The following is a 24,733-nucleotide window of genomic DNA, read 5'->3' as shown; positions in this document are numbered from 1 at the left end:
TTTTGTCTCACCTGTTTTCTCTGAGTCAGACACTCGTGCGAGATCAGGCGACATATAGTAGCCCTGAGTTTCTTGTTGACGAAGTCGGTTGCGTTTATACACCCCCGATGATCGTGTAACGTGAGACCAGGTTGGACTGTCAGGCATTCTTCTTTCGGGACTGAATCGCCTTTTTGCTCCTCGCTCCTTTCTCCTGGCACCAGAAGCTCGAGTCAGGAGTTGATTCGCTGACGACGTTGGGTTGCGTTGATACACCCCCAAGGTTTGCTTAGATTGAATCGCCCAGGCAGTCCAGACACTCATCCTTCAGCGAAGAATAGTGCCTTATGGTCTTCAGGGTACAGCCTTGCTGTCCTTGATTCGTCTGACTGGTCAACTGGTCGGTCACCTGACGTTAGTAGAGACGTACTGACTGTGCATGTCCAGATCGAAGCTTTCAATATGGAACTTAGACGTAGTGTGAAGTTCTTGATGTCAAAGCATTCGAACCTCTCCTACCTGTTAACTTCTTGCATGTGATCAGGAAGGCCCTCTTCTAACCACCCTAGATACGACAAAGAGGGTTAGTGAAATTTTAAGCCATCGTCACAAGTTTTGGCTTGAGAGAACACAAGGCGGTGTGCTCTCTAAGCCTTCCGTTGTGGCCTAGGAATGGAAACCCGTCTTGTCCTTGGGCCAGGAGCTTGGAAGCAAGGATGGCACAAGTTAGTGGGCAGGAGCCAGAGAGAGTCCTGTGCCCTGTCGGGTCTCTCAAGTTTTATCTACATAAAACTCAAGAAAGTCGAGGTCAACGGATAATCTGCGGTGTTCCGTAAAAGACCAGACTGGTTCATGTCCAAGAACACCCTGGCATTATAGTCAAGGAGTTCTTTTAAGAAGTCTCATTCATTATGTTTGCATAAAGATTTGAGATTTTTTCTTAATATGAATGCTCAAGAGGTGAGGGCGCGGCCTCGGAAGCATTTCAACAGAGCATGACACTCAGTAACATCCTGAGTGCCACGCTTTAGCGAAGCAACTCTGTGTTCGCTTCACACTCCCGACGGGATGTGAAGACGACATTTGAGATCTGTAAGTCGCTAGGACCATACATATCCGTAGATATATTATTGGGGGCAGCAAGCAACACGAATCCTATCCTATAGAAAAGGGATAGGTGTGCTTTTAGCTTTGAAGGGTTGGTCGCTTGAGGCGCGTTCCTTTTCTTTAGCCTAGAAGTTATGGAACTAACTTTGATAGGTTAGGTCAGGTGGCGGTTTTAGCTTCGTTGCCCTCAGAAGTATGGTCATATGGTCTAGTCACATTGTGGTCACGCCCCCGTTGACAGATCATCTAGAGCGCACCAGCATTACAGGTCTCTACCTCGCTGGCAACTCTAGTAACGCAGAAGCAGACTTTGGTGACAGTAATCACGAAGTCGGCTATGCTAACAGGTGAGGAACCAAGATGTACATCATCTACTTAATTTAGTTTCCCAAAAAATCCTATTCTGTCTCTTCCCACCATCCGAAGGTGGGATTCAGCTATATATATATCTGTCAGGTAAGTTTCATGAACAAAATGTTATTGTTATAATACAATTAAGTTTGTTCATACTTACCTGGCAGATATATATAATTAAAGTGCCCACCCACCTCCCCTCAGGAGACAGTGGCACTGATAAAATATGAATAGAAAATGGGAATAGTTCCTGATATCCGCCTCCCAGCGGCGGGAATGGGTACTACCACCTGGCCGCCCACTGTGTGTGCCGCGAATTTTGAAATTCTGTCGGACTTCGGAGAATACAGCTATATATATATCTGCCAGGTAAGTATGAACAAACTTAATTGTATTATAACAATAACATTTTTGTTTTGTGTGTGTACTTGGTAGTAAATGGTTAATTCTGTATTAATTCCTACTTTGGTTTTATTGATTTGTTTTTTATCTTAAGATCTAGGAGATGTGTAGTAGATTTTAGAATTATTGGCAGCTATTTCTTTTTGGCAACCCTAGATGGGGAGGGTAGCGGTTGTGTGTGTGTTGAAATTTTGGATTCCGGGGGATAGGTCGGTTGTGAGGCTAGTTGTGAAGTGAGTTGTGTGGTTGGTTTTCCATTGTAAGAAGGTAAGAGATTACAAGCTATCTAGGCATTATAATGGTGACCATGGTGACAAGTGAGATGGTGAAACTGTTTACAGGTGAGGGACATGTATTAGCATGGCTGAAGAAAGTTAAATTGGTAGCCAAGCAGCAGAAAATTTCGGATGTAGCAAGTTTATTTCCTTTACACTTTGAGGAATTTCAGATGTAGCAATTTTTTTTTTCCTTTACACTTAGAAGGCTAGGCACTGGCATTGTATTAAGTGTTAACTGATGCAGAGCAGTCTGATGCAGATGCTACTGAGCAAAAACTATTGATGGAGTATACTGAAAATGCTTTGCTAGCTTTTATTAAATTCCACTAAAGAGTGGACTGATAGACCTGTAGATGTATATGCTAATGAGCAGAGAAGGATAGGTGCATTAGCTGGTTTTTCAGGTACTAACTGGAAAAGATTGGTTGTTTTATCGTTTGGGAATGGTTTTCCTGAAAAAAAATCTTGTGAATTACAACAGATTGATGGTGTCCTTGATATGAATATGAGTCATATCTTATAAAAGGGCAAGAGAGTGGTAACAGCAGATAAGGGTGAGGCTGTATCTGCAGAATTAATACCTTTTAGCTAGGCAACTGACAAACATGAGAATATGTAATGAGCTGAACAATAGTCATTTAAAGCATTTTGCTGTGTTGTGGAAGACCACATATGGCAAAATATTGTTAGAAAGGGCGTAAAGAAATTACATGCTAAAGATGTGGTAAGCCCGGACATATAGCATCATGGTGCAATCAAGGACAAAAGTGTCAGGTGACTGGTTGCACCAGCAGTCCCCCAGTTAGAGGACTAAGGACGCATCCACTACTAGTTACAGGCATTGGTTGATACTGGGTATTTAGTAATTGTTGTATGTTCACATATTGTTGGAGACTGTGCAGGGATAAGTTATATAATGGCTTTTGATGACTCAAAAGTGAAATTTCAAGGCAAGTGCCAGGTGAAAATTGGAATAGGAGTAGCTAAGATTGACTTTGAAGCTGTAGTGACTAAACAAATCTTAGCCAATATGTACCGTATGTATTTAGGTGGTGTTTGGTATGGGTGGTATTGATGACATGGGTGGTGGTGTAGTTCCAGACGAGACAGTTGAATTTGGAGTCAGAAGCTGGGCTAGTGTTGGGTATGAATGTTATTGATCACATGGTTGGTGGTGTAGTTGCAGGTGGGACAGTAGAATTATGGGTCGGAAGCTGTGCTGCAGTTGCAGAGCAATCAGTGAATAAACAGAAAGTACACAATTAGAGGAGACTTTTGAAGGAATTGCTGAGCGACCAGTAAGCAAAATGGAAAATTCACAAAGTAGACGAAGTTATTAAAGATAAACACTTGACTGCAACATTTGATTGACAGCATTGGGCAGTAGAATTGAAACGGAAGTCTAGTACACCTGTTCTCACTTATGAAATAGATTGCTAAGGGAAGAGTTTGCAGGGTGACAAGAAAAAAGCTTTTGAAGAAGAGGTTGAGCGATGTGTCAGACAGTATTTTAGTACCTTGGATTGGAGTGAAAGTGGGTGTTATACCCTTGTTAGTTGTTGAACAGTCTATGAAAAATAAAATAAGACCTGTATTGAATTTTAGAGTGAATGCTTATGTGATTTGTCATACAGGGGATGAAATAATTGACGTCTATAATGAAGCCTTCAAGAATGGAGGCAAACAGAGGCTGGAACAATTATTGATCTAAAGTCTGCTTATTTAAAAATTAGAATAGTGCATGGGCTTTGGAAGTATCAATTGATGAATTATAAAGGTAAAAGCATAGTTTGACAAAACTAGGTTTTGGATTGAATTCAGCACCGAGAATAATAGCAAAAATTTTGAAAACTTTTTGGCAAGCTCAAATGTATCTTTAACAAACTAAGTCATACGTTGATGATATTCCACTCAATGAGAGCAAAGCAACCTTGGATGAACTTTTAAAGCATTTAAACGACTATGGGTAAGTTACCAAAGCTCCTGAGCCCTTAGATGGTGGTGCTGTATCGGGATTGAAATTGAAGAATGAGCATGGAAAATTATTTTTTTGGAGGTAATAAACACTCAATTCTGGAAGACAACCCAACTTAGTCTAAGGGAATTATTTTGATAATGTGGAAAGCTGATGGATCTCTACCCAGTAATTGGTTGGTTGCAGGTGGCATGTAGCTACATTAAGAGGAGGGTCGGTTGGGAGGATTTTGTTGGTGCTTACAGTTATGTTGCGGAAGGTGTTGTTGAGGGTGAGATAGAATTATCTGTTATGATCCTGTAAGGGAAAGTGGTAAGTTCCTTGAGTTTACAAGGGGAGAATTAAGTGTGATACAAGCAGTATTGCATTGGAAGTCGCATTAGTGATTGATGGAAATACAGTGGAAGTTGTGGTTAAGGAAACAATCAGACTTCAATCATATCAATTTAGCAAAATTAGAGGCAGCCATGATAGGAGTAAATATGCCAATAAGGTGGAGGCTATCTGAAATTGAGATATTTACAGATTTAGCAACAGTGGGCTGCTGGATAAGTATGGTTCTCATTGAAGAAAAGAGAGTACAGACCAAAGATGCTGCCAAGATGTAAGTGAAGAGATTTTTGGGCACTTTGAAAAGCCTTATTAGGGAATTAATTTGTTTCAATTAAGCAGATGTTCTTACAAGAGTTTGCTAAGAGTAGTTGGCTAACAATAAGGATTATTTTGAAGAAAATTTTGAGATAGGTGCTGAGCAGCAGAGTTTGATTTGAGAACATTGCATGACATGCCCCATATCCCTTGGTCAATCACAGGTTTTTTTTTTGGCATAGAAAGTCTCTCCTAATGTAACTAGAGCTGCACCCTGCATTCATGAGGGTGGAAAGCTTGATGTCCCTGATGATTGGAGAAGATTAGCAATTGATGTTACCCATTATCATCGAATTTCTTTTTTGTCAATTATAGACTGTGGCCCTGGAAATATGCTGTGTAGAGAGTTATACAATGAAAGAGTAGAGTTCATTGCTATGTACTAGATGAAGTGTTTTTGGAGAGGAGTTCTGCGCAAGAAGTATTATGGATAATGCACTGGCTTTTCATTCTGAAGATGTTTGATTGTACTTAGTAACTGGATGTTCAAGCTGCTATTCAGAGCAGCATACATACCAGAGTAATGGAATTATAGAAAGACACCATTGCATTATTAAGAGGATGGCTGAAAGAGGCAATATTTATTCCTAGGAAGCAGTATATGTATTAGTTTACGCCGAAATAGTATAGATTCCACCTGTGTTCTGCAGTTATCAGAGTTTCATTATGAGATTGCGGTGTTGGTTTTGAATACAGGCTGAAAAAAACACAGGAGAAACCATCAACAATAAAGATAAGTGAAGAGGAATGGTTTAAACCTCCAGGTGCCAAATGCACATCGAAGTGGAAGAAAGGAAAGATAATAGGCATAAATTAAAAAAAATACAGTGGTTAATGGTACCCCTTATCACATACACACTACTGGATATTCACCATTTAGTAGTTGAGCTTGAAGAAGGGACTCAGGATTGTTAGGGTGTAAGTGAGGATGGAGAGGAGGTGGAGGGTGCCCAATGTCCAACTGAACATGAAGAACCTCTTGTGCCAGAAGAACATAGGTCAGCAGAAGGGCTGAGACGCCTACAAAGGGTAAGGTGTCCTAAATTGATGGATGATTATGAGACTGATTAAGTTGGTTTAGGAAATTTGTCTTATTTGTTTTAGTACTTGGTTTATTCTGTTTAATTCTTTGTTTTCCTTTGTGTTTGATTTTGATCTTATGATCATGGGGCATGTGGTAGATTTTAGAATTATATTGGCAGCTGTTTCTTTCTGGCACCCCTAGATGGAGAGGTTAGTGGGTGAGTATGTCGGCTGGAATTTTGGAATCATGGGGTTAGCTACATTGAGTGCGCTCTCGGGGTGTTGTGTTGGCTTCTCAATTTGGCTAGTTGTGAAGTCAGTTCTATTGCTGTTCTTCCACCATAATATGGTCATATATTACATCACTGTTATGGGACATAGTGGAAACCCGGGTTTGGGTAGGGAAAAATACAAAACTAGTGAAATAAGTTTGCATTATGCCTTCTACACGATAACCTACTTCTGCAAGTTCTGATTCTGATTAAGGAAAGGTTTATTGAATGTTTGCCCTTTTGGTAAATTTTCACTGTTAACCATAATCATATTCTGAAGTGGAAATATGATGCTCCTATATTTTAGTGTGGTTGAGGGTTTCTGATGTATTTGGAAGTATATTAGAGAAGTTAGACCCCTCATACATTCTATTGTTATGGAGAGCCACATTGGGATTGGATTATTAGGGTGGGAGGAGTATAAAACTGTGAAACTCGGGTGTATTCTAACATCCTCATGATACCTCTGCAAATTTGGATTGTGATTAAAGCAACGTTTATTGAAGGATTTAAAGTGAATCGTTCACTAGTTAATAAGTAAGGTCCTGGTTATTGTAAATGTATAATAATATTAACTTTCTAACTTTTAGCAAAGTCACTGCTAAGAGTTAAGTATAACTATACATACTCATTCTCTATTGAACCTAGCAGAATTCTTGCACTTTTTATATATGTATACTTGGATTATTTTTTTTACCATTTTAAGATTTTATTACTTTTACTAATACGTACTGTTAGATTAATTTTGTAAATAGAGAGTCTATTGTTCTCAAATCGGTAAAGAAACTAATTTAGTGAGTGATAAAGAACCATTACCTGGCAAAATTTGTTTTTGCAAGTCTAGGCCGACAGCATGATTTGACATTGAATACACAGATTAACTTCGACTTCAAAGTATAATTTGTGTAGGGCAGTGTTATAAACTTGATAACAAGTAAGAGATTTGGTTCATCTGCCCCCCTCCTCCTTGTTTTACCTATCCTAATCCCAACATCCTTTCCCAATCCTTATCTGTTGGGTGCAACCCAAGAATGGAAGTTGCCATCTGTTCCTTTGCCGTTTGAACATGTTAGTAAGTGGCATACATTTTATCAAAGTAGAAATTTATTTCCAGGAGTATAACTAGAGGTCATTGGTTTTTACTGACCAAATACATAGATATAATTTGTTTTGGTTTAAATTAAGATCATGAAATTTAAACTGTAGGCTAACTTTAATGCTAGGTCACCATTGTCTCAGTCAGGAGATTTGAGTTTCAGTAGTTCAATTGGTACTCAATTTGACTTAAATTGACTTAACTTGGTCGAAACTTAATTGAGTTCTTTGGCCTAACTGAACTTGCTTTCTTATGGCCTTAGTGTAATTTACTTTTACTTTTGAGTCCGTCGTAGTCTAATTGAATATACCTAAAATATTTTTTACCTGAATTTATGTACTTAGATTTACCAAGCAATTCATTAATCCTTTGGACTTTCTGGCACAAATCTGAAATTGAAGAATTGTCTGCTTAACAGCCCGTCCTTTACGTACCTTTTTACCAGAAAACATTCTGTGGAAGGCATTGTCTTCCCACTGAGAGAGAAAAAAATTACCCCATACTGGTCACCTTTATTATGTTAGTGATGGGTCAGGTAAGGCACATGGCATTTGACATTAGGATGGGTAATTGAGGTGAGGTTAGGTCGCAACCCTGTTGTTTATTTTGATTTACAGTCCTTGTTCAGGTTAGGTGGTGGCCTAGGTTAGGTTATGTTAAATACATCCTTGCTTTTCATTCGTTTTGACACCCCCCAGCCAAAAAGAAAAAAATGAATACGCTGGTACCGTGTCATTGAACGATTTACCGGGCGTCTAGTATCTCAAAAACTGTTTATTTTTCGAGGAAATGAACGCCAGAAACGGTCGCAAATCATATCATATTGTCAACTCAGGAATGTGATTAGGGTTTGAAGTATAGATATTTACCTAAAATGCAAACATATTTTGCTGGTGACCCGAATGCCTATATCTTTATGTATTGTTTCTATTATTAAAGCCGTTAGTGTTGGAAATTCAAAGAAATTTAGAGAAAAATAGCCTTTGAGATAAATAGAATAATTTATTCATATGCATTTTCCATTTAGTATTATTTATCGTATGTTTAGATTATTACTGTTATAAGGAAAGAGACCCTCTCTTGAAGGTGTAACATTGTAAGAGATCTCCCTTGCAGCTGAATCTAAGTTGATTTTGTATATCCTGTTTTTTTTACATTTTATATCTTTCTCTGGTGAGGTCTAGCCTAGTCATATATTATATTACCAAATTTCACAATGGCTTTAATTTGTATTATACTTAGTTGGGTCTTTGTGAGTTTAATGCCGTATAATGACCTTCCTCACCAGAGAAGAAAATCCAGAGAAACAATAAAAAAATGGATATGAAAAAGATCAGTTATCATGGAGATCTTATTTATTGAAAGCATACTTATGTTACAATGAGGGCCGGATTTTATTTTTTGTAAAACAACTCCCTTCGCCTGTGGTCCGCCCACCGCTGTTAACCGATTTTATTCATGTTAATTTTGAGAACCAACATATTCGTGGAAGGTTAATTGGTCAATATAATCTTAACCCCTGACTGTTCCTAGGCCCAAATCTAAATGGGGCTTTCCTGTTATCTGCTTTTCCCTCCTTCCTGCTCCTTTTTTATTTCCGTTTTACTTCTGTCCGTAGGAAGTGAAAGAAGGGGAAGCGAATTCATGCATTTTGAAAGGTAAGAAGAAGAGGGGGCGATAACAGTTTACTTCCGTTTCCCTTTTCATTATAGTCATTGCACTGCTCAAGTTTTGTTACTATGCACCCGTTTTGTGCTCCTGTTCTGACGATAATTTCCTGATCATTTCTTTTATTTTCATAATATTATATAATTTTGCCCTTGCTGAAAACTGCAAACTTGAGAACACATGACAAGTACGTTCATAAAAGCGCCCAGTGTTACGGAACAATTTTGCTCTCACTTCCTCATGTCATGTGAAAAACAAGTTTTCAACTATTTCTCAATCGGAAATTGTTCAAAAGCAGGCACTGCCCTGCCAAATATAGCTTTATGGCGTACTCTATAATTATCCATTCTTACGATTTACCAATCATCGCTAACGAACTGCTTCCAGATGTTCGTGTACTATTGACTGAATTAGTTTGTTTTCCGATCGCAGCAGAGAGCTCAATAAAATGAGCACGAGGGCTTACTTTGAGCACGCGGGGAGTTACGAGTTACGACAGACCTCGAGCCCCACCCTCTTTCAGACGAGGAAACGGTATATGTAATCTTCCTATTTCAAGTTGATTAAGATAAGACTAAGCAACTTTGAAGTAAAATTATTTTCCATAGAGAATTTAATTTGTTTATATTTCCCTTATGGAAATCGGAAGAAAATGTGTGCAGTTTATGTTGGAACACACAACTGTTAAGATAAGGTTTGATCTCGCCCTAATTGTTGGGATTTAAAACTGATAACAATAGGTTTGTTCGAAAGTCGTGAATGTCGACATCACGGTGTGAATGCCTAAAGTATGATAATTGTTAAAGATATCAAAATGCGCGCACGCTCACAGACGCGGAAATATATACTTACACACTAACTTAACATATTGGTTAAAACACACCGCACAAGGAAGCTGTACACGTCCCTTGTACAGGAATGCTGAAATGACCAAGCAAAGCGGAAGCAAGAAAGATTCGTGGATTCCGAGGATGACTGACTCACCCGAAGGAAATGTGAATGTTGGCCCAAGTGGCCTGAAGATATGAATTAATCGTATATTTGCCTCAAACACATCCAGAGAGCTGAGTGAAAAAGGAAACGAAGAATTAGATTGAATATGGGTCATGGAGACAGTATTCCCATACGGGTATATGCATAAGATCAGAATTGATAGGAAGGTAATTGTAATTCTAGATATAGGGCAGCGAGACGAAATAAATGAGAGGTGGCTTCCAGTTACAGTTAATGAGTCGTGAAAGGAGCGCTGTTGTCAATAAAAGTAGCAGGTACTATTGCGCAGTCAATAACAGATATATAAAATATGTTTTGTCTATCATATAATGGCAAATACTTTTACATTCTTCAAATGAAAGATCAAAGATGAAAAATTCTCAAGTTTCCCACAAACACGATCAGATATGTTTGACATGTGAAAGATAATCATCGATGCTAATTCGCTGTTTAATCCATAGAATTAACGCGAAAGAGGGCTATATTGAGAATATTTCAGGAAATGGCGGATAAATAATGCTTTGAATACTTAAATTCAGTTAAAATTTATGGAACATGGAAGAACATTTAAAGGATTAAAGTGAAACACTGAATGTGTCAAAGGTCACCCCGTACTTGGCTTTATGCCAAAATCACATTCTATTTCATTCAAAAAAGGTCACACTGAAAATAAACATACAATGGTCAAGTATAGGAATCAGTACATGAGCATATTCAATAAACAGTTGAGCCACAATGCCATCCAAGACGCATGCCTTGCATATTTCACAGATTCAAGGCCCTGTGGATATTGCAAGCCGAAGCAGGGGATACTCAAGTCTGGAATTAGACAGGGTGAGAACACGGGAAGCGGCTGGAATTGCTGAGAAGAAGAAACGCCCCAAAAAATGAGAAATAAGGAGTGGCTCTCTAACTAGCAAAAGAAATGTAGAACCACAGAAGAGAAGGAAAGCTAGAGTCAAGCCATTATTATCTAACAAAACTTCATGTCAGTACTTGACACAGGTGGCAGATATGATGCGTTCGGAAAATACAAACATCACAACAGTCATATAAATAACAGTACGACAAACATATAAGTAACAGCACGCTAACTTTTACCTGTGGATCTCATGACCGAATTCAGCTGCAGATCAGTGGTTGAGTTCGCCGCGAATCGAGAGTGGACGAAAGCCTAATCCTCCCTTTACGTAATTTTAAAGGAAGATGGAACCTAGTTGCAATTCTGCATATACATAATGCCCATAGATGTGAAGAAAACACTTTAATGCAAAGGGCAATTGCTGTGAAGGCTCGGTTGTATTAGCCAATACCAATTAAACATTCCACGCTGTATCTCAGCGCGGTCACCTTAGATACAATCTGGACCGATAATTAATTGGCAGTGGCAGCTTCAAGAATGAAATTAAATATTTTGAGACCAAGGACTCGGAAGTCAACAGTAACAACAACAATAGAAAAAATTTCATTGTCAATCATCTGAATAATAATCTAACTCTTTCAAATAAGCAAAAAAGATTAATCGTAAAATCAACGGGAGAAAGGTTACGCGATTTGAGCTTCAATGTGGTTCATTGTATAAAAAAAGGAACAAATCTGGTCAATCAATTGGTGAACGACATAATGTTGATATACTTTTTGTTAAATACGAAAATCTTAATTCCTCACATTTTGATGTTGAAAGAGTGGAAGTTAGTCGTGTATAAGTGAGAATGGAACAAACTATACTAAACGTCTTAAATTAAACATTCGAGCGCCTCAGTGGCGTGGTTGGTATGGTGATAGCGTCCAACCTCGGTGGTCGCGAGTTCGATTCTCGGCCATTCCATTGAGGAGTGAGAGATCTGTATTTCTGGTGATAAAAGTTCACTCTCGACGTGGTTCGGAAGTCACGTAAAGCCGTTGTCTCGTTGCTGAATAATCGCTGGTTCCATGCAACGTAAAAACACCATACAAACAAAACAAATTAAATATTCATGTTTATCCCAAAACAGAGTAAGATGTGTTATTAAATTAGATATATTAATAATAAAGAAGTTATTGTGAGTTTGTAGCAGAAACCTCATAACTCTAAAAAAAGAATGAAAGTTTACAAGATCTTTTTCATCTAGGAAAAAATTGTGTAGAATTAAATTTGAGAACTGTTTATTTTAATCAGTTCTCAAAACAAAAACTAATGGTAAACCGAAAATATCTTGCAAATATGACACTTATTCCAGAAGCGTTTCGTAGTTGATGAAAATGCAGTTGAATATGGCGTAAGCCGAAACAACCGCCTTTCAGTTGTTCTGGCAAACTAGTCACGTAGTCCCTGATTGCTGGGGCTCTTGACGGAGGGAAAGAAAGCGATTCTCTTTTTCTCTCAAGATTAGAAACTTGCGTCTGATTTAGAATAATCTGGAAAACATTGGCTTAAGCTCTTGGCAAGATAGTGCTATAAAAGTTAACAGACATTATGGTCGCTAATGATTTTTCACTGTGTGGTGATAACCCATTAGCGACCATATATGTTAACTTTTTTAACACTATCTTGGCAAGAGCTTAAGCTACGTCCTTCAGATTATTCTATATATACATACACACATACTATATATATATATATATATATATATATATATATATATATATATATATATATATATATATATATGTGTGTGTGTGTGTTGTGTGTGTGTGTGTGTGTGTGTGTGTGTGTGTTACAGGGAATGTGTAATTAGGTACTTCATGAAATCCCTGAAAATTTTAGTAAGTTCATGAAACCACTGCAACCATCAGTAATTACACGTAATCACTAAAATATTAAGGGATTCCGCGTAAATACTGAGATGTCTGGTTAGGGACTTCATGAAATAGCTATGGTGTTTAAGAACCTTTATGTAAACAGCAACAAGCTGTAATAATTCACAAAGCGTTATTTAAAACAATATGAATAATTGCAGTATATATAATTGATACTTTAAATATAGGGTGTGTGTGAAATGAGTAATATGATATATATTACCTATAAGGGCAGGAAAAGCTGCCATGACACCTGCTATTTAAGTTTTGCTTTGAAGCATTCACACCTGTTGTTTTTGTATTGATTACGTAGGTCCACAGTTGTATTTGTGGAAACCTTACCCAAACCTTGCCCTCCATAATTTGACTGCGAGCTAACAGCAGTTCGGAGAGATATTGCAGTGTTCGTGTTCATGTCACTTATTGAAGTCATTCATTTGATCATACTGAACAATGACACCGAGAATGTTCCTGGAATCTCCCCGCCCCCTATCCACAGTAGGTATTGTAAGTGCTACAGTCTCACCCACAATTGCACTTTTTAATATAACTTCAGCGCCTGACCATCCGATCTGCCTGCTTACACTGAGCATGGTGGGCCTCATTCCGATGCCGTGTAATATTGGTTATGGACTGTTTAAGGTTTTTGAAGTTAGCTGCAGAGGTGGGCTAGTTAATGTCATCTACCATGGGAGGGTTGTTGACATCATTTGCCGATGTTGGGGATGTTATCAGCTGCCGTGATTGGGTTGTTGACGTCAGCTTGCAAAGGTGGGGTGGTTGACATCATAATTATGAGTAAGTGTCACGTGCCAAGGTGGGGTTCTGTCACCTACCATGGGAGGGATATAGGCATCATTTGCCGATGTAGGAAGTGTTGACCTCAGTTGAAGAGGCGGGGTTGTTGCGCTCGATACCTGCAGGAAGAGCAGTCCTTTTGGAATTGTACAAACTTAATGCCAACTGTCTAGTCCCCAATGTTATTGTCTGCAAGCCAGGCAGTAAGCATGTGTTAATATCACTGTTGGTCCTCTCACTGACCCCTGGCTGTGTGGGTGTCGCGGCCTCCCATGTACGATTCTGAAGGACGGCCACACATTTTTCAGTTCAGTGTTGACGTGATCGGTGAAAGCACTGCCATTGTCGGACTGAAGTATGGTGCACCTAGCAGCAAGAATACGCATTTCCATCAGGTGATAAGCAACTTCTGCTGCTCTCGTAGGTGTGATAGAAGGAAGCACGCACAACTTCGTTAGATGATCCTGGTAAAGCATGATCTTCTCGCAATTCTTGACAGCAGGGACTGCATGTCAGTGAGATTGATTGTCCTCTTGAGTTCTACTGAGAGCTAACAATGGTTTTCACAACCACACCAGTTGCAACTTGTTTCTTGGCCTTCTGATGACCCTCAAGGCAGAATGATTTGTGTCACCACAGCCCAAGCGTTCATGGTAGCGTACTTTTTTTTTTTTTAGTTAAGCATGCGATCTCTTCCTCCATTGCCCGTGGAAATATGAGCACATCTGATGATGTCAGAGGTGTTATTCTGTAGTCGTGAAGTAGATAGTTGGGTCATAAGGGTGATTCTTCTTTCTTATAGGCTTCTCTACATCTCTACGCTGAAGAACCTCGTACTTGCAATAGACAAGACAATACTCTAGACTATCAGTTTTTGTGCATATAATAGTATAGGGAAACATAAAACAATATGAATAAGAGTGAGTGAGTAATAAAAGTGACAATGCTGACGATGGTCAGAGTAATAATAATGAAAAGCTTAGCACTGCTGAATTCTAGTATTGGATAAGGTTAAGTTTGGTTAGGTTAAAGGTGCTAAACCGCTCACTTCAGTTAATTGATATATTTCACACTTTATTATGTGAATACGTGAAAACCTTTCAAGTCATTTAATAAAACTAATAGTTAAATGAAGATAAAGGAAACCTAAAATCATAACTTTAAACGGGTTTTCAGAAGGGTATTTTCGGCATCACAAAACCTGACAAATACTGAAGTTGTTGGAAAAAATTAGTTAAGAGATGTATTGGGACGTTACCTTAACTATCCACGTTGTCAACTGCTGTCGCATCCCCCTCCCCCAATGCTGCCAGGGTAGTAGGCCATACAGAAAAATGGAACAATATGAATGAATAATAGTAACTATAAAAAACGCTAATAGTCTTATTAAAGTTTAAATTTAAACGCTAATCAACTTACTAACGCGATTTTAACTTGTTCAGTTGATAATACCACTTGCGTTGCTTGGTGCTCGAAAGACTTTGCAGTCTTGACTTTTTTGATGATTTTGAAGTACATTCCTCTTTGGAAACTAGATTCTTCTAAGCTTGTTCGTATTTCTCGAAGAAAAGCTTTTTGAACTTTCCATCTATGTTCTCGGCCATATTGGAATTGGTAACAATCTGTTGGAACAGTAGACGCAATACGACACCGAACACAACTGATAGGTTGTCTAAATTTGCTTATCGAGGTAACAGCTGTTAGCTTTTTATCAACCATTTCATACATTCACTAACTTGAAAAATAAATCTGAGGAGGAGGAGACCACAGAAAACCGTATGTACACGAAATCCCTTAAATTTTAGAGATTACATGTAATACACATACCTGTAAAACACACACACACACAATAATATATATATATCTAATATGATTATATATATATATACATAATATATATATAATATATTATATTTTATTACATATTATTATATATATATCTATATATATATTTTATAATATATAAATATATATATATATATATATATATATATATATATATATATATAGTGTGTGTATGCCTGTGTATATAGTTTTTATATAAGGCAGAAAAATGTTAAATTACCCTATACCTATGTATGCGTTGTGTACACCTAAACATGTGTTGTACGTAGTTACTGGTGTACATAAACTTAAATAAAAAAAATGGTCTTTTATTTAGCCTGATGTAAAATACTGTTCCTTCCTCTCCGGCAATACATGCTTTGGCTTGCCAGACCAGTTCCATGCTTCCGGTGTACACCTTGCATGTCAAGTTATGCTTTCTATAACTAGGTATGATACAGAGCCCCAGATTGTGCCTAGTTGGAAGCTATCTTTGGTTGCCAAAAGTGATTTTATACTTTTTAGTGAGCTGTTGGACCTCAGTGCAGTAGCTATCTTATGTTTTTGTTAATTTTCTTAAAATAGCACGCGAGAGGCTGTTGACATCTGGCAAATGTATATATAGCAGCAACCCACTCGTGCTACAGAAAAACGACACAGTAGCCATATTTCTGTGAGATTGTAAATGCAGGAGGTATCAGCTCATGCATCATTTACAATATGAACAAGGTAACATTGTGCGAACCGACACTTAACTAATCGTGAATAAATGAAAATGTTGGCAACAGAGTTTATATACTCTACAATCATGGAGTCCTCATCCACATTGATTATGAACATCTTTAAAAGCATTTTCAACTTCCATAGATAGTCGGCTGCCTGGAGGCACCTCGGTGGCCGCGAGTTCGATTCTCGGGCATTCCACTGAGGGGTCAGAAAAGTGTATTTCTGGTGATAGAAGTTCACTCTCGACGTGGTTCGGAAGTCACGTAAAGCCGTTAGTCCCGTTGCTGATTAACCACTGGTTCCATGCAACGTAACAACACCATACAAACAAACATCTGCCTTGGAGAAACCAAAACATTTACCATGTGTACTTCTGGCCCCTGTTACCTGTTGCAGCTTATTGTAGAAATCAAAAGGTACAATTGATCCACATACGAGATTGTTTCATGGGGTATAAAAGCGTATATATGCTCATTTTAATAAATAATTATATGGAGTTATTTTAAGTCCTTATTGGGGCTTCAGTTTTTTACTTCTGTGCAACCTTAGTGTTTGTGGGCTGTTTTTGGTTCTCTTTACATGTGTGCCACTATAGTCACATCAGCTTGTTCCTGAACATATCAGTTTTTTCATTCAATTTTAAAAAGTTCATATTACAAAGTATACTATCATTATACTTTTCGTAGAGGTTTTAAAACAAGGTACGATTTTCAAGGTTTATTTCTGTATTTTTTTTTTATCTTGTAATAAGAATATAATCATTTTTGTTATTTTCCCCTTCATAGGGTTGATTACATCCCAGGTTACCTGAGGATAGCATCTATCAAAAGGATACCTTGCCAGGGTTAAGGTTGGTTACCCTTGCCAAAACATTTTACAGTTCTGGATTCTGGATGTGTGAGAAAAACAAATTGTATATATAATTTTTTTTAAGCCACTATCAGTAGTACATCAGTTTCGACACTCAGTACCTCTTACAACCTTACTTGAAATATAACTATTTTCAAACAGCATTTTGTTCAAACTGAATGGTTTGCTATGGAGTCTCGGAAGACTTCACTCAGTTGCGAACCTTTTCCTTTGTAAGCTCCGACTGCACCGTTAACGTATAAAATTCTCCGTTTAAAGACCATATCGTGAATCTTTGAATTGTAAAGGTTAAGCTAATGTGTAAACTGGTTCAGGCGTAGAATAATTGTACTTTAGAACAAATGCAAAAAATAGTAAATACGCACTCGAGGAATCCTTGGAGGACTCGTGATCAGTCAAAATTCCCATGATATCCTACCACAAGTCCCACGATATCCTACGCTCTGTAGCATCACCAAAGACGATATCATCGTCTGACTACCTCGACTACTTGTTTGAAAACAAGTAGATACCATGATTGGCTGAATTTTAACTTTTTAATGAAATCGAAGATTCATGACATATTCGCTCATATATAAATGTACATCTTTCCACATAGTCATACAATTACATGTATAAACTAGTGAAAAAATTGTACATATTTAAAAGAAGAAAAAGGATATCCTGCATACTCAACCCGTACGCTTCATCCTCTCCAAGATCCCTGAAGAGGAGATAACAATCCTAAGCACCAGGGAAAACGTACTCTAGGTCTCCAAGAGGACACTTGGCCAGCAAGCGGCGTGCGGTCAAGGGGACCAAGCAGGCCTCACAAAATGGATGGAGCTGCCCAGCCATCGGAAAACCACGTGTCATATGGGTGTGGTCAGTTCTCAGTCGGCGAAGAGCTGTCCCACCATCTTGGCATTTCATTACGTCTCCATTTATAAAGTCGACCTCGTCATTTCTAGCATCTACTGGTTACTACCAACCAGAATCTCTCTGAAAGCTTTCATGTCTGCCTAGACTTTTTTTTTTTTTTTTTTTTTTTTTTTTTTTTTTTTTTTTTTTTTTTTTTTTTTTTTTTTTTTTTTTTAGTAGAAGGAAAACTGCCACAACATGGCATGAAGCTTTTTTTTTTTATTATGGTATTTCCCTGCCACCTCGTTGGCCGCGAGTTCAATTCCCGGGCATTCCATGAGGTGTGAGAGATGTGTATTTCTGGTGATAGAAGGTCACTCTTGACGTGGTTCGGAAGTCACGTGAAGCCGTTGGTCCCGTTGTTGAATAACCACTGGTTCCATGCAACGTAAAAGCACCATACAAACAAACAAAACCAAGTAGATCAGAGCTTAGCCGATTTTTTTTCCTAACTTTAAAATCAATTAATGTTTTCTAGTAAAACTAATTTTGCTGTTCAAGGAAGTCCTTAGATTATTTAAATGTAATAGCCGTCAAAAACCCAACTACTCTTAGGCATTTCATTATTATCAGAAACATTCTCTTACAGTCTTCTTAAACATGGAAATGTGATTATCTTTTCAAAGAAGTCCTTCTATCATCTTTTTATCATAATTTTTTTCACGCTCATATATAACTCGATTTGGTTTTTTCCTTTATTTTTTTTTTAGCCCCAATGTAGAGTTCCATAAAATGTGTCGTAACGAAATAGTGTTATCATTAATTATATATTAAATAAAAAATTAGCATTCCCTCCCACTATATCAAGCAACGCATCTTGAAACGAAAAGAAATAAAATTTGCAATCCTTAAGGACAAAGCTAGAGAGAGGGGACGGATGCACTTAATTTGGGAAGATAGGAAGTCGCTTATCTGACAGAAAAATAAAGAAAGAAAGATCAAACTTAAGATCTTGTTATACTGTAAAATAGACAGTTTTTCTCTTTCTTTATTGAATTATAATTTATTTCATTTATTTGTGTAGGGTCCCCTCCTATATCAAAGTCAGTGCAGCAACTGCCCCCATTCATCCAAGCACTGCTAAAGAAAGAAGTATTTTTTTTTTTATCTCGATATGTCACAATCCACTTTCATCCACTTGAAGAAAACCCCATTTGTGTGGTGTCGAACACGTTCATACACTGCGCTGTTCGCCCCACCTCCGCTAACGTTTGACTTCTTTCTGAACATACCGTTCAATTTAATATATTTAATATTTCTGTAACACTATAAGCCCTATATGTATTTATAAGAGCTAGCTCTCTCTCTCTCTCTCTCTCTCTCTCTCTCTCTCTCTCTCTCTCACATTATTTTCAATAGTTTCTCTCATCTTATTCCATACACATAAGTCCTAAAACACTTTGGATATCGTCTCACCGTGGTTAACCTCTCGCCACTCCATTATAGTATATACGGACTTGACTAGCACGTTTCCCCTTTGTGTACATAAATTCCACAGACAATACGTTTCAGTTCCTCCTTCCTCACCTTTTAATTCGCATTCGCACAGTTTGTAATTGCTATTCCTTTCCATAAAGAAGCGATGGCTCCACATTTCCATAAAATATTGTAACTGTGACCTCTCTATACACCTTTCCTGTTTTAGAATCTTCCAGAGTTCTCGGTGTTTCTCATTGTTAATTTACTCTGATCGATCATACCAATGCCTGTGTTGCAATAAGGATCTCTAAAGGAAAAGTAGCAAATGAAAAGTTTTGACAAGTTTGCAATGTAAAATTTACGTGAAGCAGACAGGCTTGCCAAAATCTGCTTGCTTGCTTTTAAGCTGCAGCAAATGGTTTTCATCACATTTCTAGAAGACGCTTCAGGACAGCTTGATGACAAAACATAGAAAATGGAATTTAAATATACTCGAAAAGTATGTCAAATCAGACATGTAACATTACATTTACCTATAAACACCCAAGAAAGTGTTCTGAGTCCAGCCTCCCACCATCCAAACTAACGTTCATCATAAACATCTTTCTATCTTCTGTTCCCGTCTCATAACTATTTTTTTCCAATAATATAACTTATTTCTCTATAACCAAATCCACCGGTATTTGCAATTCTCGTTCCTAGTAACAAAAAATGTATCGTATCCAAACGACTGTATTTTCCCTTCCATTTCCTGACTCTTATCTTCTCGCACAATCTCTTGTCTAGTTTTTACAGTAGTTATTCTGCTTGTCGCTCTTTCCTCATAGCTGTATCGCTGACGAAATATAACGCATCCGTGGCTCAAAAGTATGTCTACACTCACGCCACACTGGTCATTTATCAGTCTCCGTATTCTCACACAAGTTAAGTTCTCATTGTATTTAATCGCTCTTACTATTCATTAGAGTGCATCTGTCAGTTTTTTAATACCTTCTCTCGACCCTTTCATACAATTTATGTAGTTTATTACCTTAAGTCTTCACCATTCTTCACATCCTTTCAGGGTTTACTAAGCTGTTATTATTATTATTATTATTATTATTATTATTATTATTATTATTATTATTATTATTATTATTATTATTATTATTATTATTATTATTATTTGTGCTTTAGTCGTGATAGTGTGATAGAAGATTTGTCAAATATTTTTCGCCTGAAGGTTTTTGGGGATTTGTAAAATTTAGAAATTAAATATAAACACTGAAATGTTTGAAATCTTGACTTTCAACACGAGTTCGTAGATACCATCAATAGCAAAGATATCACCATTTATCGTGGAAAAGAATTCAATAATCGAACTTGGTAATGAACCCTAGTCTTGGATGAATGATGGATATTTATTGTTAAAGTTTAAATTTGGACAAAATATTTACGCATCTATACTAGGACATGAAGACCCGGAAATGTTTATGGTTCCTGTGAGTGAATATCGCTTAGTGTTTGAAGACGTGTTTTATATTCACTAACCAAGCAAAGTTTGCTACGGTCTGTTTGAAGATGGGTGGGGTGGGTGTCCTCGACTAACCAGACGTATCTGATTATAACCTAGTCGGTATTTAGGTCAGGACCATGTGAATGGTAACCTAATCCCTAAATATCAGCTTGCCTAGAATCGGAAGGGGAACACTTTACAGGAAGGGTTGTACGAAGGAAAGGAGAACATGAAGCGGCTTCGTCAAGGAAAAGAATAAACTACTAGGCAACAATAACTGGAATCGATAAGAAGGGAAATTGCAGTATGTAAGCGTTTATTATAATAATGATCTGATGTGTATATATATATATAGTTATATATACTACGTCTTTATTTTTAAGAATAATGATCAGAATCAATAGGCTAATGAATCACCTGTCAACCACTGAGCAAGTTAAGAAAAAAATTCTTACTCGATAGTCAGTACTGGAGTCATAACTATCACGGGGGATGACGTCAACCTCAGGTCCAGTTGTCGATGTTGAAGAGGAAACAGTACGTGCTTTTCCGTACTCCATTGCCTCGGTGTCTTCGTGTCCATGTCCCGTATGTCCGTTTCTAGTGCAGTAACCTGATAATAGTAAACAACAACCAAACGAAGGCATACGATCAAAGAACGCCGCAAAAAAAAAAAAAAAAAAAAAAAAGACGGATGGAAATCAACCTAACCCAACAAGTAATTGACACATTTTTATCAAAGAATATCAAGCATTCATCAGTTATAAACCTGTTATGTTAGAAATAAGTGCCATGTTAAGAAAGTACAGCTCAAAAGTACCTGGGCTGTTGGGGCTGCAACTGCTTTCCTGTATCTACTATAGTTATTATCTTCTGTACTTTTAGTCTCACGGTCGAATATTTTATCTTGTAACAATCGAACTGTGACTTAACATCTGAAAATAAAGCTAACATTGCATTTTATTTAAATTTGTTTCTTGTTTACAGGGCTCTTAAACTGAGAGTCATTGAAGTGGACTGAGTTCAGCGTAATGTTTTGTCGACCTCTTCAGCAATTCCTTTCGAGGAGTGACTGTTAACCATTTCCGGCTCCTGAAAACAGATCTCTCTCTCTCCACTGAACTGGCGCAACTGAGAAAAGGCGGATGCAAGATGAAGTCACAAAAGCGTGGACAGGTGAGTAGTTGGGTTCAATCATTATTTAAGAGTATATGCACAAATTTATATAAAACAACAGTACAACATTTACTAACAGGCATAAAATAATAAAATTCCACCCTTTTTAGTGCCAGTCCCTGGCAGTGGTATAGTACATGGTGGTTTTGGTCTGCACCGACCTTTCTTTACTTTATGGAAATCCGAAGAATGTGTGCCTCCTGATGCTGCTGTTATTGCTACAACCATAGGCTGTACTAAACTAATCTATTTTAGTTCTTCTACGATAAAGTGGTAGACTTGTTATGCTAGTCTAATCACCCAGATCCATTGTTTGTTGTTTCCAGACTCCCTGGTGCTAGAGGGACTGTTGTTGCAAACTCACGTGGCATGGCAGAAGAATGAGTTTTTTTTTTGTCTCGTATGTAAACGTCGCTGGTAACAGCAGGGTGTAGGATTTGCAGAGGAAAATGATGATAGTATTCAGGAAACCTTCATGAACGAAAATTTAACGGTGTACGGAATGCATATAAACTGATAATGGTGACAAAATAAAAGGTTATTGCAAATAACAGTAACAGTATGAAGGCATGCCTAAATGGAGGTCAATTCCAGCCAAGTTACAAAAGAAGTGGAACTTATTTCCTGAAATGTTTCTTGAAAAAATCAGCACCGGAAAATATTGTCCAGAACAACGATATTGTTGTCATGGCTTAAAAAAAAATTATGGCGTCCTGCCCGAGTGATGAATGTAGCTCCCAAAATCACCCGCAGCATTTTAAGACGAAAAATTCAATTTCCTACTAATAAAATTTTAAAGCAGCTGTCCCATGCCTTCCTGCTATGTCTCAACGATGGCCGGGTTTTTTCTTTTTTTCTTGCCCATTTTTTTCTGAATATTGCCCGTAAATTTGTGTCAGACGTTTATTACCAATTTGTTTCCGCAGACGTATTCAGCGTAACTGTCGTAAAAAAATGAATGAAGTCTCGTAAAATCATAAAGAGGAAAACGGACGAGGAAGTGCCTCTTGGCGAGGTACCTGTTGGTTAATCACGGCATGGATGACAGGCCTGAAGGACGCCGTTTTCTCTTTTACACTTAGTCTTAAGGGTGACTCACTCACTTCGCGCTTGTAACACCATCGATCCTGGCATTTACTTTGACAGGCCTGTTATGCCGGCAGTGGATGAAAAGACGGGAGGAAAGCAACACAAAAACGATGTTCAATGGTCTGGGGCACTTTTAGCTTCCTGGTATCATCCCCAGATGCCAATAAGACCTTCAGCACGAGCGGCTGGCACTTCCAGACAGTACCAGATTTGATACCTTCTCGCTGATTGGCTGAGGGAAAGGCACCCTCGCCTCACATTGGTAGGTCGTGACCGCTGCGGTGGCCAGACCCTCTCACTTTATCTCCCACGACAGACGACCCGAGAGTTCAGTCGGCGTTTGACTGGTGCCTAAGGAAGAACTGTAATAACGAGCTTTTCTTTGACGTTCGCAGACAGAAAGCTTTTGGATTCTTTCTCCAAGTTGATAAGGTAAGGCTCTTGTCATTTTCTCATTCTTAGTGCCTTATCGAAAATCAGATGAAATTCAGTACCTAACAACCTTTATTGAGAGATCGAACTTGTTCATTCCGAGTTTGATGAAAGACAAACGCGATCGTTTTAAAACGTGATTTTTAACATATAAAGAAAGAGAAAGCTACGCTGCGAATGCTACGCTGCGAATGCATTATTGCACTGCAACGTTCCGCCTATCATTTCCAACATCGTTTATTAGTAAACGAATCATTATAAGATTTGAAAAAGTAATTGCTAGCTTCTAGGCATGCAGTCTTATCTTCTGTGAACATTGCTGTAATTATATATTCTAAGTATATTTCGCTGTTCAAAATTTATGCAGACGAAATTGCATACTTGACCAGGAACGTAAGAGAAAGGTGAAATAGAAGGAAACCCATTACGCATCTCTCTCTCTCTCTCTCTCTCTCTCTCTCTCTCTCTCTCTCTCTCTCTCTCTCCGCATAAACCTGACCTCAAATGCCACCACTCTTCTCCGTAAAGGTGAAAAGAAAACCAGCTCCCCATTTTCCCTCCCATAATCACTCGCCTCACATTCAGGTCCTCGCCTTTTTTTATCAAAATCGTCCGCGCGCACACTTTAAACGTCGATTATACAATACAGGTTTTAATCTAAGGAAAATGACGGACTTGCGTCAGTTCTTGATTGCACGTTAATGGGGTGTGACGTAAGGCCGCTGTGCCACTCGAATGAATTGCAAAATGCGGGGGAGGGCCACCTGGGCCGAGACTCCCCGACGAATTTGCTCGTGAATGTGACTGTTTGGATGACATACTTAAGGGGGGGATGCGTGCTCTAGTGTACGAGCGTGTTTTTTCTTCTTTCCTACAGGTATATTACATACTCTCTCTCTCTCTCTCTCTCTCTCTCTCTCTCTCTCTCTCTCTCTCTCTCTCTCTCTCTCTCTCTCTCTCTAAACACACACACACACACACTATTTGTTTATATATATAGGGGCACGTTTTTTAAACGTATATAACAAAGTCGAAAGATATTGGATTGGCACTCGTTGAAAGAACGACGGAAAGATTCAAGTTGTAATGGAAAATTGGAATGATGATTGAAAGCCAGAACAACTTTCTCTCTTCTCTCTCTCTCTCATCTCTCTCTCTCTCTCTCCCCATATGTATTATATATATATATATATATATATATATATATATATATATATATATATATATATATATATATATATATATATATATATATATATATATATATATATACATATATATATATATATATATATATATATATATATATATATATATATATATACTATGTATACATACATATATATATATATATATATATATATATATATATATATATATATATATATACATATATATATATATATATATATATAATATAATATATATATA

The 24,733-nt window shown here is 37.8% G+C and overlaps 1 protein-coding gene across 2 annotated transcripts in view; it reads left to right on the top strand.

Annotated features, from left to right (window-relative positions):
• The first annotated feature begins 23,148 nt into the window (after positions 1–23,148).
• LOC135208446 (uncharacterized) overlaps positions 23,149–24,733 on the top strand; it is a 54,539-nt gene continuing 52,954 nt past the window's right edge. The window contains exon 1 of one of the 2 annotated variants that reach the window (XM_064240634.1): positions 23,149–23,302. The gene's annotated coding sequence lies outside the window, so the exon portion shown is untranslated. The remainder of the gene's footprint in view (positions 23,303–24,733) is intronic. The other variant, XM_064240633.1, reaches the window with a different exon arrangement.

The sequence above is a fragment of the Macrobrachium nipponense genome, chromosome 35, assembly GCF_015104395.2.
Source record: "Macrobrachium nipponense isolate FS-2020 chromosome 35, ASM1510439v2, whole genome shotgun sequence".
Taxonomy (NCBI): Eukaryota; Metazoa; Arthropoda; class Malacostraca; order Decapoda; family Palaemonidae; genus Macrobrachium; species Macrobrachium nipponense.
This window is presented reverse-complemented; position numbering and strand designations above follow the sequence as displayed.